Source organism: Salvelinus fontinalis, chromosome 36 (genome assembly GCF_029448725.1).
Source record: "Salvelinus fontinalis isolate EN_2023a chromosome 36, ASM2944872v1, whole genome shotgun sequence".
NCBI lineage: Eukaryota > Metazoa > Chordata > Actinopteri > Salmoniformes > Salmonidae > Salvelinus > Salvelinus fontinalis.
Window position 1 is genome coordinate 8,951,429 of NC_074700.1, and position 17,013 is coordinate 8,968,441.

The 17,013-nt window shown below is 41.9% G+C and overlaps 2 protein-coding genes across 5 annotated transcripts in view; both read left to right on the top strand.

The window, feature by feature from the left end:
- Positions 1–7,979, top strand: part of LOC129835180 (uncharacterized) — a 29,439-nt gene extending 21,460 nt beyond the window's left edge. For all 4 annotated transcript variants that reach the window (XR_008756391.1, XR_008756393.1, XR_008756389.1 and 1 more), the window contains exons 10-11: positions 6,266–6,352; positions 6,552–7,979. The gene's annotated coding sequence lies outside the window, so the exon portion shown is untranslated. The remainder of the gene's footprint in view (positions 1–6,265; positions 6,353–6,551) is intronic.
- Positions 7,980–10,446: 2,467 nt separating this feature from the next.
- LOC129835181 (equilibrative nucleoside transporter 2-like) overlaps positions 10,447–17,013 on the top strand; it is a 32,234-nt gene continuing 25,667 nt past the window's right edge. The window contains exon 1 of the mRNA XM_055900618.1: positions 10,447–10,750. The gene's annotated coding sequence lies outside the window, so the exon portion shown is untranslated. The remainder of the gene's footprint in view (positions 10,751–17,013) is intronic.

Sequence of the window (17,013 nt, forward strand, 5' to 3'; positions counted from 1 at the left end):
TGTCAATTCGGAGTCTGACAGTGAGTTGGAAGAGGAGGATGAGACTGACCCGCAGCCAGCCCTAGGACCAGCCTGTCAACAACCAGCTCATCAGCGGTCTGCAGGAGGAGAAATATAGATGTCAAAATTGTTTGAAATTGAATGGTCTTCTTGAACAAGGAATGAGCCACCCCACATGCCAATGTGATAAGGATGCAACCAGGGCCGACGCGGATGGCGGATACTCATGTGCAGGGCATAAAGTCTTCTAATGAACTGTTCATCCCAGACACCATCCAGAAAATCATTCTGGACTGCACTAATTTGGATGGAAGGTGTGGTTTTGGAGAGGGTTGGAAGGAGATGGACCAAACTCATTTACATGCATACTTTGGGGTTCTCATCCTTGCTGGTGTTTTCAGATCGAATGGTGAGTCCACAGAATCCCTGTGGGAGGCAGAAACTGGCGCACAACTTTTCTGTGCAACAATGTCTCTGGAAAACTTCCACATTATTTCCAGGATTATCCGCTTCTATAACCGAGACACCAAACCAGCTAGGCGGCAGAGAGACAAGCTAGTTGCAATCAGGTCAGTGTGCGACAAGTGGGTGGACAGCCTTCCACTGTTTTACAACCCTGGGCTCAACGTTACTGTTGATGAGCAGGTTACGCCATTTAGCTGCCCCTTCAGGCAGTACATACCGTCTAAACTCACAAAATATGTAATCAAGATCTGGGCTGCCTGTGATGCTGCTTCATCATATGCATGGAACTTCTAAGTGTATACGGGGAAGCCAGATGGAGCCTCTGAGAGGGACCAAGGGATGCAGGTTGTCCTGGACGTGACACAGGGACTCCGTGGCCACAACATCATCTGCAATAACTTTTATTTTCTTTTTTACTTCGCAAGCTGGGACAGGAGCTCCTCGAGGAAGCTGACTATGGTAGGAGGGATACGAAAAAACAAGCCAGAGCTCCCACCTCAGCTGTTGAATACACAGAATAGGCCTATCAATTCCTCTGTCTTCACGGCCAACACGTCCCTACTGTCCTACCTGCCAAAGAAAGGCAAAAATGTGGTGCTCTTGAGTACGCTGCATAGGGATGGGAGACTTTGTGCCCAGGAACATCAAACGGAAATCATAATGGATTACAATGCCACAAAAGGAGGGGTGGACAATTTAGACTGGCTACAGCTGCAAAAAGAAGAACCCTATGCTGGCTACTTGTGATATTCTTGGACATTCTCAGCATACAACACTTATGTCATGTGGATGGCGTTGACCCCAGATTGGAACAGAGGGAAGCTCCAGAGGAGACTGCTCTTTCTCCAGGAGCTGGGCAAGGCATTGGTAAGACCACAAATCCAGAGGAGACAACATATCCCAAGGACCTCATCTTCTGCAGCCATCGTGAGGAGGATGCTGGTGCCGCGTCCGCCTGACCCACGGAATCAACTACTCCAATACCGGAAGTAAGTTTGAGTGATCTTGGTGTGTGTGTGACTCTCCTACCTTGGCCTGCTGTAGCTATATATGTGAGTGAATGAGATGTTAGTAACATTCCTGAACTAAGTGTTTTCATCATTCTAGATTGCAACTGGTAGCAACAAGAAGAAGCGCTGCGATGTGTGTGGACCCAAGAAGGACAGGAAGACACAGTACACATGCGTCAAGTGCAAGAAATACATTTGCAGCACACACACAGTAAAACTCTGCCCCTCGTGTGGTGTGTAGACCAGCCTTAATTTGTGTACAATGCGGCGCATTTATCTTTTCCATAAAATACTGTATGTAAAATTTGTCCTTCCAATTTGTTCAGTTCAAAGTATTAAACATCGATAGTGATGAAAACCTTGTTTCATTTATTTGTTTAATATAACCTTGATTTATTCCACCCATGTCTTGATGTTAATAGATTAAAAAGCTTTTTAAATTTTTTTTTTACGAATAGCGCTTTTATTGATAAATGTGATCTAGCAGAGGTAAATGGCAAATATTAACCATGTATGCTGTATATATTGCTTGTAATTAATTTAAGTCAACATTTAAGTATTTTTATATAAATTAAGGCTGTATTGTTTTAACCCAATAATGTTGTGGGTCCATCAGACCCAAGAACATTGGGTGAATAACAAAAAAACATGAACCACCACACAACGGTTAATATGCTACTTGACTTTTTCCACATTTTGTTGTTACAGCCTGAATTTAAACTGGATTAAAGATGCAATATGCAGAAATCGCTACACCATTTCCTGATTGCTAAAATTCTAATAGTTCGCCTTATTTCAGTTTGTGACAAAACAAGCAATACAGTGTATTCAGACCTCTTGACTTTTTCCACATTTTTGTTACGTTACAGCTTTATTCTAAAATGTGTAAAATAGTTTTTTCCTCATCAAGCAATACCCCATAATGACAAAAAAAAAAGGTTTTTACATAAGTATTCAGACCCATTACTGAGTACTTTGTTGAAGCACCTTTGGCAGCGATTACAGCCTCAAGTCTTCTTGGGTATGACACTATAAGCTTGGCACACCTGTATTTGGGGAGTTTCTCTCATTCTTCTCTGCAGGTCCTCTCAAGATCTGTCAGGTTGGATGGGGAGCGTTACTGCACCGCTATTTTCAAGTCTCTCCAGAGATGTTCGATCGGATTCAAGTCCGGGCTCTGGCTGGCCCACTCAAGGACATTCAGAGACTTGTCCCCAAGTCACTCCTGCATTCTCTTGGCTGTGTGCTTAGGGTCGTTGTCCTGTTGGAAGGTGAACTTTCGCCCCAGTCTAAGGTCCTGAGCGCTATAGAGCAGGTTTTCATCAAGAATCTCTCAGTACTCTGCTCCTTTCACCTTTCCCTCGATCCTGACTAGTCTTCCAGTCCCTGCCGCTGAAAAACATCCCCACAGCATGATGCTGCCACCAACATCCTTCGTCGTAGGGATGGTGCCAGGCTTCCTCCAGACGTGATGCTTGGCATTCAGGCCAAAGAGTTCAATCTTCATTTCATCAGACCAGAGAATCTTGTTTCTCATGGTCTGAGAGTCCTATAGGTGCCTTTTGGCAAACTCCAAGCGGGCTGTCATGTGCCTTTTACTGAGTGGTTGCCGTCTGCCCACTCTACCATAAAGGCCTGATTGGTGGTGTGCTGCAGAGATGGTTGTCCTTCTGGAAGGTTTTTCCATTTCTGCAGAGGAACTCTGGAGCTCTGTCAGAGTGACCATCGGGTTATTGGTCACCTCCCTTCTCCCCCGATTGCTCAGTTTGGCTGGGCAGCCAGCTCTAGGAAGTGTCTTGGTAGTTCCAAACTTCTTCCATTTAAGAATGATGGAGGACACTGTGTTCTTGGGGACATACAATGATGCAGAAATTGTTTAGTACCCTTCCCCAGATCTGTGCCTCGACACAATCCTGTCTCGGACCTCTACGGACAATTTCTTCGACCTCAGGGCTTGGTTTTTGCTCTGACATGCACTGTCAACTGTGGGACTTTATGTAGACAGGGGTGTGCCTTTCCGAATCGTGTCCAATCAATTGAATTTCCCACAGGGGGACTCCAATCAAGTTGTAGAAACATCTCAAGGATGATCAATAGAAACCGGATGCACTGGAGCTCAATTTCGAGTCTCATAGCAAAGGGTCTGAATACTTAAGTAAATAAGGTATCTGTTTTTTATTTGTAATAAATGTGCAAAAATATCTAAACCTGTTTTTGCTTTGTCATTATGGTGTATTGTGTGTAGATGGATGAGGAAACCATGTAATTTATTCAATTTTAGAATAAGGTTGTCACGTAACCAAATGTGGGAAAAAGTCAAGGGTTCTGAATACTTTCCAAATGCACTGTATGTAGTGTACAGAATCATTGTACCATCTAAACCGCTGTGATATTTTCAATAACCAAAAATATTATATTTTCAGCTGTTTGAAGCTGGTGTACAAAACCGAAAAGTAAAAGACTCAAAAAGGAGATGGGAGGCATAGAAATAGAACACATAACACATCTACAGCTTCTTAGACTTACTTTCAATGAGTGACAGATCTTTAACTCACATTTCTATTTCAATTTGATCAAGTCGCCTAAAAAGTTATATATTGCATCTTTAAATAGAGCTTGTTGGTCACTGGCCAACACAATACCCCATAATGTCAAAGTGGAATTGTGTTTTTAGAAAAATTTTGCAAATAATAAAACAATGCCTTGTCATTCAACCCATTTGTTATGGCAAGCCTAAATAAGATCAGTAGTTAACGTTTGCTTAAGTCACATAAGTTGCATGGACTCTGTGTGCAATAATAGTGTTTAACCTGATTTTTGAATTACCAGCCTCTGTACCCCACACACAATTATCTGTAAGGTCCCTCAGTCGAGCAATGAATTTCAGACACTGATTCAAGCACAAAGACAAGGTAGGTTTTCCAATGCCTCGAAAGACGGGCACCTATTGGTAGATGGGATAAAATAATAACGCAGACATTGAATATCCCTTTGAGCATGGTGAAGTTATTAATTACACTTTGGATGGTGTATCAATACACCCAGTCACTACAAAGATACAGGCATCCTTCCTAACTCAGTTGCTGAACAGGAAGGAAACCACTCAGGAATTTCACCATGAGGCCAATGGTGACTTGAAAACTGTTTTAATGGCTGTAATAGGAGAAAACTGAGAATGGATCAACATTGTAGTTACTCCACAATACTAACCTAATTGACAGTGAAAGGGAAGCTTATACAGAATAAAAAATATTCCAAAACATGCATCCCGTTTGCAACAAGGCACTAAAGTAATACTGCAAAAAAGGTGGCAAAGCAATTCACTTTTTGTCCCGAGTACAAAGTGTTATGTTGGGGGCAAATCCAATACAACACATTACTGAGTACCACTGTCCATATTTTCAAGCATAGTGGCTGCATCATGTTATAGGTATGCTTATAATCCGTTAAAGACTGGGGAGTTTTTCAGGATAAAAAATTATCAAAATGGAGCAAAAAATCTTAGAGGAAAACCTTGTTTTCTGCTTTCTACCAGCATTAGGAGATTAATTCACCTTTCAGCAGGACAATAACCTAAAACAAATGGCCAAATCTCTACACTGGAGTTGCTTACTAAGAAGACAGTGAATATTCCTGAGTGGCTGAGTTACAGTTTTGCCTGAAATCTACTTGAAAATGTATGGCATGACCTGGAAATGGTTGTCTAGCAATGATCAACAACCAAATTGACTTGAAGAATTTGTATTTTTTTTGTGTACATTTTACAAATTTTTCTCCCCAATTCCATGATTTCCAATTAATAGTTAAAGTCTTGTCCCATTGCTGCAACTCCTGTACGGATTCGGGAGAGGCGAAGGTCGAGAGCCATGAGCCCTCTGAAACACGAGCCTGCCAAGCCGCATTGCTTCTTGACACACTGCTTGCTTAACCGTGAAGCCAGCAACGCCAATGTGTCGGAGGAAACACTGTACAGCTGGCAACCGAAGTCTGTGTGCATGCCCCCAGCCCACCACAAGGAGTCACTAGAGCGCGATGGGACAAGGACATCCCAGCCGGCCAAACCCTCCCCTAACCCGGACAACGCTGGGCCAATTGTGCGCCGCCTCATGGGTCTCCCGCTCGAGGCCGGCTGTGACACAGCCCGTGATCGAACCCGGATCTGTAGTGACGCCTCTAGCACTGCGATGCAGTGCCTTAGACTGCTGCACGACTTGGAAAGCTTGAAGAATTTTTTAAAAGAATAATGGGCAAATGTTGCACAATCCAGGTGTGGAAAGCTCTTAGAGACTTACCCAGAAAGACTCACAGCTGTAAATGCTGCCAAAGGTGCTTCTACAAAGTATTGACTCAGGGGTGTGAATACTTATGTAAATTTGATATTTCTGTATTTAATTTTCAACAAATTTGTGACAATTTCTAAAAACATGTTTTCACTGCGTTATGGGATATTGTGTGTAGAGGGGTGGGGAAAAAATTATTGAATCCATTTTGAATTAAGGCTGTAACACAACAAAAATGTGGAATAAGTCTATGAGTTTGAATACGTTCCGAAGGCACTGTATATTATTTTGACAACTGATCATTTTGATTATTTAGTTAATAAATAAAGCAATCCTTCTGCCCCCCCCCCCCCCCCCCCCCCCCCTTAAATGATCTAGATGCACTATTGTAAAGTGGCTGTTCCACTGGATGTGTGAATGCACCAATTTGTAAGTCGCTCTGGATAAGAGCGTCTGCTAAATGACTTAAATGATGTAAATGTTAATTATCATTATTTGGACTTTTCACAGAAAAGGAGAATTGTACATTATGCGGATGATTGGATTGAAGAGGACTGGATTAAAGAGGAGGGCGTACCAGTGGAAACCAATGAAAGTGTAAGTGTTTGGCGAGTAACCATATTTAGTGTTGGTGAAATTGATGTTAAGTGGTCACTTAGTAGCACCACATTTACAGTCAAAACCAAAATAAAGTTATTTTACAATTGAAACTTTGTTTGTAATAAACAAATCAGTGTTTATAATAAACAAATCATTGTTTATAATAAACAAATCATTGTTTCCCATGTTTTTGCAGATTAATACTTCAGTCATCCCATTCATGGCGGACAGTGATTTGTCAGAGTACGGAGACGGACTATCTACACTCTGCAGCCAAGCGAATTACATGGATGCCATGACAGAGAGCTTGAAAGGCAGATTAGGGTCTGTTAGGGATAAACAAACCACACGATTAAAAACTGGATTGTTGGGGAATACCAATGCCAAGAAGAAACAGAGAATAATTGAACTAGGCTGGATGGACTTCAATGAGAAGGGGCAAGAGTTCAAGCAGGTCAGGACAGTAAACGGTGGCGGTACAAGACACCTTTATGTTGACAAAAAGAAATCTGTTGAGGAAATCAAAGTAATGGCAGAGGAAATGTTTTTCCCAAATGGCCTTTCAAAGAAAAACACACAACTGGGGGACTATCACACAGAAATCAGATGGAGGTACTCTCAAGTAAACAATTCAAGCACTGTGGAAGAACTTTATGAGGAAACCAAAGTGGGATGTCTACGACTCTATCTTTGCACAAAGGCACACAATGTCCGAGATTTTGGGGTTGTAGTCAGTGCCGCCTCTGGCTATTCACAGAGTACGCGCTGCGCGTAGGGCCCCGCCTATACACAGTACACGTTGTGCTTAGGGCCCCGCGGCCCCTAGAGGGCTCCCCACCTAGGGACTTTAGGAACTCAGTCGGGGTCTCAACCTACTGTTGGGAGTTAAAACAGCAGAATACAAATGGTTGCAATTCAAAATTTGGTTGTGCATCAGCAGTTTTCTTTTTGTGTCCGTCACTGACAGTCACTCAATTAGCCCATGTCAACTAACATTTTATAGATTGCTAGGTAACTTAGTCTGGCCAGCTAAAACCTTGTAGTAATCATGGCTGAATTACATGGAGCGGGGACCCTCCAACCAAATTATTTGATCAAATATTGAATTTGGTCTTTACTACTATAGCCCATAGAAACACATTGAATAGCACATTCATAAATGGCCAAAAATACAGTCAAAAATAAATCATAATATTTTGAAGTGTCTGTCCTATGTCTAGGAGATGTAAGAAAGCTCAGGAAATATTTAAGTTTTTTGGACACATTTTAACCGCTTATTTTTGTTGGCACAACTACCTCCATTCATTTGTATGGTTTACCTTCAGACGAGTCCCGAGACACTTGTGTTGGTCATAGAGGAAAATGGAGAACACCATCGATTGGTCTGACAATCAGGGCTGGAACTCTGCCACATTCCACCGCAGATATCTATATTTTAAACTGACGGATTTTGATGGGGTTATCTTTATCACGTTAGTTAGATTGCATCAAATAGACTCGACTGCCTAATTCTGTAGGACACAATTACCATATATTTTTGATTCATTAGATTATAATGTATATACAATAATTTAGCTGGAAATGTTTACTCAATGTATTAAAACTGTGACTTGTTTTGTTTGTACCAATGATCTCAAATGTAATTTGTTTCTGATGTGGATTTTTTAAATTATCCTTTCTTTAGTTAGGCGGCAGGTAGCCTAGTGGTTAGAGCGTTGGGACAGTAACCGAAAGTTTGCTGGATCGAATCCCCAAGCTGACAAGGTAAAAATCTGTCGTTCTACCCCTGAGCAAGGCAGTTAACCCACTGTTCCCCGGGTGCAGAAGACGTGGAATGTCGATTAAGGCAGCCCCCCGCACCTCTCTGGGGGATTGGGTTAACCCTTGTGCTTTTCTGAAAAGAAATGACGTCCATTGTGACATGGGTCAGATTGACCCGCACAGTTTAAACACTCAAGACAGTCAAAGAATCAAGTGAAAACAAGACAACTTTATTTTGTCTTCTCAGACCTTTCAGAAAGAAGAAATATAGTACCAAAACTCTATATTTAATAACTATTTGTTAAAACATATCTCGCAAACAAGCATTTGTTTCCCCAAGTAGGCATTTGTTTTGTATTTCCCAGTAACAGTAACACTTAGGTGTCATTTGACCCTTTTGTTCAAAAGTATCCCTTGAGTCTTTCTCTCCGCATGTTGAACACAATGTACGTGTGTGCTTTCTGCAGCTGTATTTATTGCATTCTACACAAGTGGTGCTGGTTTTACTGTCTTGGCGAGGGATTGTTAAGGCTGCGAAGGTTCAACTGAGATAGGAACAATAGCACACCTGAACTTGGTTAAAATAATTGTTTAATTCAAAAGTTAATAAATGGCAAATGCAATTTCCGTATATACGGGTTCAATGTTTCATCACGCAGGATAAGACAGAGAACTGATTTGTTCCTGACAAAGATAATATATATACTCATGACAGAGATAGTTCCCGCTTCCGAGCCGGCCTGTCAGAGTAGAGACTGGGCGTGGTTTAGACTCACCCAGCCTATCGTTGGTGTTGGCGCTTAAGCTGGTCCCAGCCCCTTTGCGCTCTCTGGTGTCCTGTCGCTGTTGCTGTGTAGATTACGCTCCCTCACCCCAGAGACTGAGGTCAGACAGTTCTGCAACATTGTCTGAGCTATTTGCACCTGTATACAATGCCCACTGTTCTCGTTCAAGGCTAACTACAGCTTCCCAGCACACTTATCTGGGGCTAACTGTTACTTCCAGCACACACACACAGACACCCAGGCGCCCAGGCCAACAGTTTGCTAATATTCAATCACGTTGAGTATTCAATCAAATATACAGTTGCTAATATTCAATCACGTGTGTTATAGTATTGGGTTATAGTGCATAACAGAACCTCACAGATGTTCTTCGTGTGTATAGTTTACTGTTATTGTCTATTGTACACCACAGTCAGCAGTCTCCTGATTCACCCCCCTCCCTCTACACCCCTCCTGTACCTGTCTAAGATTAGCACAGTTTCGGTCACACAGTACAGTGCCCTTCTTACCACACACACACACACACACACATTATTTCACACTTCTGCTCATCCCTTACGTCCTGATACATTTGTTGCAAACACACACATATTTCAGGCTGTGGCCCCATGGTTAGGCCTTGAGCACTGGTAAGCCTGAGAACAATGGAAAATGCAGGTTCACATGAGTCAGCAATTCAAACTTTAATGCATAAGAAGCCCTACTAGCTTATAGTTAGTTGTACATGTCAAAAACCTTATAAAACCCCACAGGAGGCAGAGCAAATCCTGTAGGCCCTGGAACAAGTTTGATTACATTGGAAGCTGACAGTCTACCTTGACTTCGTTGTAGTGACGGTGACCATTCTATATTACCATCTTTAGACTTCCATGTCCTCTCTTCTCTGGATGATGGTTGTCGCATGCTCTCTCTCTCTCATCTGATGGAAGGGATGGTATGGCGGAGTCCTCTGTGACTTTTTCTTTGGTGAAGAGGATTCAATCTGGATCATCTGTCGTCCTCATCTCTGAAACCTCTTCTTCTATTTGACTGTCACAGTCCAGAACTTGTGTTAAGGCTTCATTGACTGAACATCTTTTGGAGCTCATTGTTGACTGTGTCAGAGATCTGCTGCTCTCGCACTGAGAAGGAGAAGCTTTGGAAACTCATTTTCACCCAAACACAATCATAAAAGTGCAACCAGGACCAGTCAGAGCAAAATACATCAAAGACACTTGTTTATTTTGGACCCGTGCAAATGTCGATACACATGAAAGCCTCTGGGTCAAAATGACCCACAACATCCTGTTGGTATACAAAATCTGCACAGACATTCCACAGCATATCAGTGTCCACATTTTGAAGTTAGGTTCATGACCCTAAATGAGGAAAAGGGATTTCATTTCATGGAGAAAAAGACAGGTTAACTAGTATTTTAGGCAATTCAAAAGTGGAAATGGGTCAAACAGACCCGCAACATTAAGACACATTTCCGTTGAGTGTATTCAGTTGTACAACTGACTAGTTATCCCCTTTCCCTTGCCTCCTGTGTGGGAAGTTGAACACAACAGTTCATTCAGTGCAGCCCTCTCATTATCCCTTCCTATTGCCGAACATTTTTTAGTAGGGCTGTGATCTACATTATGGGAGGAGCATCCTAGCCATATGCTATGCTGTATTTGATTCAACCGGGATCATGGAAAATGAAGGTTTTGGTGCTCGGGCCGCCTGGAGTGATACATTTACCGTTTAACAATTTGTAATTATGACCTTCGTGTTATCGCTTTGGTATTCACAACGACATCCGCTTTGTTTACCGTCGCGACAGTGAAAACATTGAGCTGACTACCACGTTTCTCGTCACCACAAGGTGAGTTGGCGCAATATGAGTCTGGCCTCTTCCGCGGCTTGATACAGAAAGCGGGAATTAATTAATACAATTGTTTCAGTTAATTGTAGCGGTCAATTGTTTGTGAGTATAATCGTGTGAATTGGTTTTCGTCATTGTCGGTCTTGCCGTTAGGTGATGCGACAGACAAAGCAGCTCTTGTTCGCCTGGCTTCTGGGATTTATAAATGGGCCCCTTTTTGTAGTGTTGCTAGAATAATGTTACAATACTGCTACAACTGGGTTGTTTAGTGAAATTAGATTATTGGTATTTAATATGCTGAAGGGAAATATACATCACATCCCCCGACATCTTTAGGCTGAGAACAAGTAACGTTACTCAAGTTCTCTCGTAATGCATATGCCAACGGAGGCATGCTGTAATTCACAGAAGTCTACGTCAAATCCTAAACTGTATTTTCAATCAACTAGATGTATTTAATTCTATTGAAATTGCATATCTGTTGAAGAATGACGCGACAGGTGCATTACGGCATGCTCTCAACATTCAGCCAGTCAGCCGAACGGAGTCTTTCACATCATGCGTGTGCCACGACAGAGCGTTTGTTCAGTCAGTGCTTGGAAATCATCACCAAACGACACGCAGTTTTGAATATTCATAATGGGAATTTCTGTAAACCGACATGCTTGCTTTCTGGACACCACATGGCCAAGACTGACGCAGTCGAGAATTACTCGTAATCCCTGATAAGAGATTCAGTGATAAACTGCGTGGCCTTTAGGCTATCTCTTCTGGAAATTCTGTGTGATCGATCAGACGGGTTTCTTTTCTGTACTGGTGTCTGCCATATGATTTGGAAGTGAAAATCAACAGTTCTACTGAGAAGGGCTCTTTAATTATTTGTTACTTTTATTTATTTATTTTCTTAACCGCATTGTTGTTTAAGGGCTTGTAAGTAAGCATTTCACTGTAATGTCTACCTACACCTGTTGTATTTGGCGCATGTGACAAATAAAATTTGATTTGATAGGCTACATTTACATCTAGGTTCTTTAAAATGTTTCCCTGTGTAGCCTAAGTAAATAATCAAATGAGCTATTTGAGTAAATAGATTTTTAAAAATCACAATGGAAACGATTTGAGAAAATTCCACCTTTTTATCATGTTAGATATGAAAACAATGACAGAATAGATAAATCCTAATCTTTCTGTTTTGGTTATGACAGTAACAACTAGGCCAGTTGGTGTTCAGAGACACTGATAAGTCAGGGAGCTGCTCCACTTCCAATCTGGTTTACACGTGTGTGTGTGTGTGTGTGTGTGTGTGTGTGTGTGTGTGTGTGTGTGTGTGTGTGTGTGTGTGTGTGTGTGTGTGTGTGTGTGTGAGTGAGATGGAGAGAAGAAAGAGCAAGAGAGTATGTGTGTTGCCCATGAAAGTAATTACACAGTGCTATGACACATCTATGGCTTGGAAAGACTGGCAAAGATCTCTTTGTAGTCCTGCTGTTCAAGCGAGCCCATGTCACCAATAAATGCCGCTTTAATCTGATGGACAGCTATTCTGTATTCAAGACGGCCCATTCGGAGTCATGGAATTAAAAACCTAAAATGAATGTCATTTATCCTACTGTACTGTTAATAGGCTACTGTCTGTGTGAACTAGTCTGCTAGTGTGACTTCTAGTCTAGAGGAACAGCAAGATGCTGAATTGGTGTCTGTGGCTAGTTTAGGGCAGTGACAGAGCGTTCCCAGAAACAGCCCAGAATCACCGTTACAAACACATTACTTACTCATTCAGGAGACAAAGGGGGTCCTGTTCATGAGGATCCTGACTGCTGTGCTTCCCTCATCAACAAGCAGCAGCATATTTACAAACCCTCTCTGGTGGCTCTGAGCCCTGTTTCTCAAAAGCTTCTTAAAGGAAAACTCTACCCCAAAACTATATTTTGGTATTTGTTTAATTAGTCCATTGTTGATATAGTTCCAAAATATTTTGCATGTTAGGAATCCGGTTTTCAAGATATGTAGCTTTACAAATACAGAAATACAGCTGGCATGATGCAAAACACAGCATCATATGATGCAAAATACGTCATACTGACAGAGCAATGGGACACGGACATCCCGCCTCCTCTTTGGTCTTCCGGTCGCTGCCGGCTGCGACACAGACTGGGATCGAACCCAGGTCTGTAGTGACTCCTTAGACCTCTGCGCCACTAGAGAGGCCCAATGAATCGAAGTTTAATGCTAGTATTATTTTCTCCTTCATGGCATGAGGAGTGGTGGCTTATAAACCGAATAGAATTTATGCGATAAGCTCGATTGGCTTTTTTTCTCTCGTTGATACGTTTCACACCTTCCCAATCCAGACCCAAACACACATTTGCGTTACACACACATGGGGACTTCATTAACATAACGTGGGATGTGAGGGATATATGGTCTTCTCTATTCGCTGTAGAAAATTGTAAAGGAATAATGTTGGGAAACGAGAATCTTAACCTACAGCGATTTGGCATAAATAGAAGCAGGCACCAACAGCTTGAGGAAAAGTGTAAAACACAAATGTCAAAGCTTTATTACAATATTAGTGGGAATATGTCCATAAAAACAAGAGCAAGGAATATAATTGGATAAATTAGAAATAAGACTAGAGATGCAGACAGATCTGTTTCTAAAATCAATATGGACAGCGGCCAGTGCTGAAAGTTGAGTAGGCACGTTATACTAACAAGAGGGCTTTGTTGGAGCACTAAGAAATAAGAGGTGTGCTTACCTGTTTGGCAGACGCAATTAGGTTTATCCATATATTTGTCGGTATAGCTATTTCCTCCAATACTGTCACCATGCACTCCTTAAATAGGCCACCTACCTCCTTTCTGCGTCGGACTCGGGCCTCATGTCTGGGGTGGAAAATGTACTTCTGAAAGTACCATGCTTAGATTCATAATTGCATCTCAGAATGAATTCCTTGCAAACAGTGAGAGTTTTGTTGCAAACAAGACACACTGGTTTGGCATTGGAGAAATGTGCTAAGATGAATATAGGTAGACCTATTAATAGAGACATTGGTGATTTTACCACTCTAATCAGATCTAAATGATTATTGTCATTGAATTGATTATCCCACTAACCCCGTGTTAAATGTGTAGTGTTATGAATTGGGCAGCGAGGTGATTTGCTATAAGTCTAATTATGTTCTGGCCCGCCGACTAGCTACAAGCTCAGGAACAAATTTGCTGAAGGCTTAACCTAGTTACCAACCCCCCTGTATATTGAAGCAATAAGGCCCGAGCAGGTGTGGTATATTAGGCCAATATACCACAGCTAAGGGCTGGTCTTGTGCAAGACGCAATGCGGAGTGTGGACCACAGCCCTTAGCCGTAGTATATTGGCGATCTATCACAAAACCCCGGGGTGCCTTATCACTATTTTAAACTGGTTACGAACGTAATTAGAAGAATAAAAATAACAGTTTTGTCAAACCCGTCGCATACGGTCTGATATACCACGGCTGTCAGCCAATCAGCATTCAGAGCTGAATTAGGATAGAAGTGTTTTTTGCTCTACATGACTGCAGTTTAGAGTGTGTGTCATCCTGCAGCACAGCATTTTGGGGGAAGTTGAGGACCGTTCCAATATTTGCTCTGCACCCAAGAGGGAAGAGATTGGGCCATCCTAGAAATGTTTTAAAGGAATATAATATATACAACATAGCTGACACTTTTATCCAAAGCGACTTAGTCATGCGCGCATACATTTGTACGTATGGGTGGTCCCGGGAATAGAACCCATTATCCTGGCGTTGCAACGCTCTACCAAGATGCATGACAAGGTTATAAATACTTTGTGAAGCCTCAATTTAATGATTTATAAAGCCTTTATTAAGCGGTGCTTATGTCACCCTTTATAAGACACAGGTTTATGTCACATTTTACATAAGTGGGTTTCAACAATGAAACCACTAATGTGCTCATGGCAAAGTGCTATAAATTGGAAGGGAAACAGAAGAAGGGGTGGAAAAGCAGATGAAAAGGAGGGAAAGGAAATCAGGAAAGAATAAGCTAAAAACCTACTTGGCTTGTGAGACGTATTATGTTGATATAGTGTGAGAACATTAGTAGACCGTTATTGCTTTGTTATTATTATTTTTCTTACTGTTCAAGTGTTGAACTTGAACCTGCGATGGGGAAAAATGCTGAGAACATTGTCCAAGCCTCAGAACGCATATCATAAGGTTATATAGCCTTCAAGTACCAATCCTCCTTACTTACACATTCTTTGCATTAAGTCATAATGCATTTATAATCCCTAACATCACCTGGCATGTGTCACGTTCCTGACCTTATTTCCCTTGTTTTGTATTTATTTAGTATGGTCAGGGCGTGAGTTGGGGTGGGCAGTCTATGTTATTTGTTTCTATGTTTAGGTTTGTTCGTTTGGCCTAATATGGTTCTCAATCAGAGACAGGTGTTTGTCATTGTCTCTGATTGGGAGCCATATTAAGGTAGGCTGTTTTCACTGGTTGTTTGTGGGTGATTGTTGCCGTGTCTGTGTTTGTTCGCCACACGATACTCTTTTTCGTTTCGTTCGTTCGTTCCTGTTCGTGCGTTCATGTTTTATGTTCTCAAGTTCAGGTCTGTTCACGTCGTTTTGTTATTTTGTATTTTGTCAGTGTTCTGTTTAGTTGGATAAATCATTAAAATTCAACATCATGAACATTCACCATGCTGCGCCTTGGTCCTCCTCTCTTCCACATAAAGACGAGTGTTACAGGATGTGATTGTGTGCTGATGAGTCAGCTAGATAGCTGGCTGATTCTGCGTTGTTCATTTTCCTCCCAAAACCTGTTTGACAGCAGCCAATGCCAAGTTATGTGAATGTGGGAGTAACATTTTGGTGTTCTTTTTGACAGATTCCATTAAATGTTCCCAAGGCCTGTTATCACATGACTACTGGCCACAGTGAAACCTTCCCCTAGTGTGACCTTGCCTGTCTATGACCTGTGATTTGTCTTGAAAGAAATGACAAGTCGCCTGAAACACTGAAAGGACAGCTTTACTGAAATGACTCTTTCATGCCTGTCACGTTCTGACCTTAGTTCCTTTGTTTTGTCTTTTGTTTTAGTTGGTCAGGGCGTGAGTTGGGTGGGTAATCTATGTTTTCTATTTCTGTGTTGGTTTTCTGTGTTTGGCCTGCTATGATTCTCAATCAGAGGCAGCTGTCAATCGTTGTCCCTGATTGGGAACCATATTTAGGTAGCCTGTTTTCTGTTGGGTTTTGTGGGTGGTTGTTTTCAGTCTTTGTGTGTCTGCACCAGATAGAACTGTTTCGGTTTTCACTTTGTTGTTTTTGTATTTTGAGTTGTTCACTTGCATTAAATAAGATGAACAATTACCACGCTGCGCATTGGTCCTCTGATCCTTCAAACTTCTCCTCCTCAGACGAGGAGGAAGACGACAACCGTTACAATGCCACAGAATCAGGTTGCCCTGTTCTATTTTTTTTCAGCGCCCTCGGTATATAGGTGTTTTCTAATGTCTCTTTCAGGAATTGAAATATTAGTCTGTAATAAACTCTATTATTTTTTTATTTTTTTTACATATTCCCCAATCCATCAATTCTTAGCCTTGAGTCTGTGAAAATAAGTACACAAGAATCCTGTCTCCAAGTTTCTGCTTAATCAGCTGCTTAAATTGTCATGGGGCAGTGATTGTGTACATGCTATTCTCTTGATCGTCTTAAGCTCCCCTTCTCTCTGGGTGATGATGTTGAGCACATCTCTCTCTCTCTCGCTCCTTCATAAGGTAGCGTTGTCCATGGTTTACCCAGTTTCATCACTTCTGCTTGACTGCTTGTCGTGTAGTTAGTTATGTTGAAATGACTTTGACCAGACAGATTCACAGCATAGCCAAACAATAGGCCTATCTCCGGTCTATCACTAGAGGACTGGGTGATCTCGGTCTCCGAGGCCGACTTGAGTAAGGTCTTGAATCAGGTCGACACTCACAAAGCTGCGGGCCGGACGGTATTCCAGGGCGCTTTCTCAGAGCATGCGCAGATCAGTTGGCAGGCATATTCACTGTAATTACACATGTAGTCCCCACATGTCTTAAAATGGCTACCATCATTCCTGTTCCCAAGAACTCTAAGGCTTCATGCCACAATGACTACCGCCCTGTTGTACTCACGTCATTCATCATGAAGTGCTTTGAAAGACTGGTTATGGCACACATCAACTCCATCATCCCAGACACTCTAGACCCACCCACCTAGATAAGAGG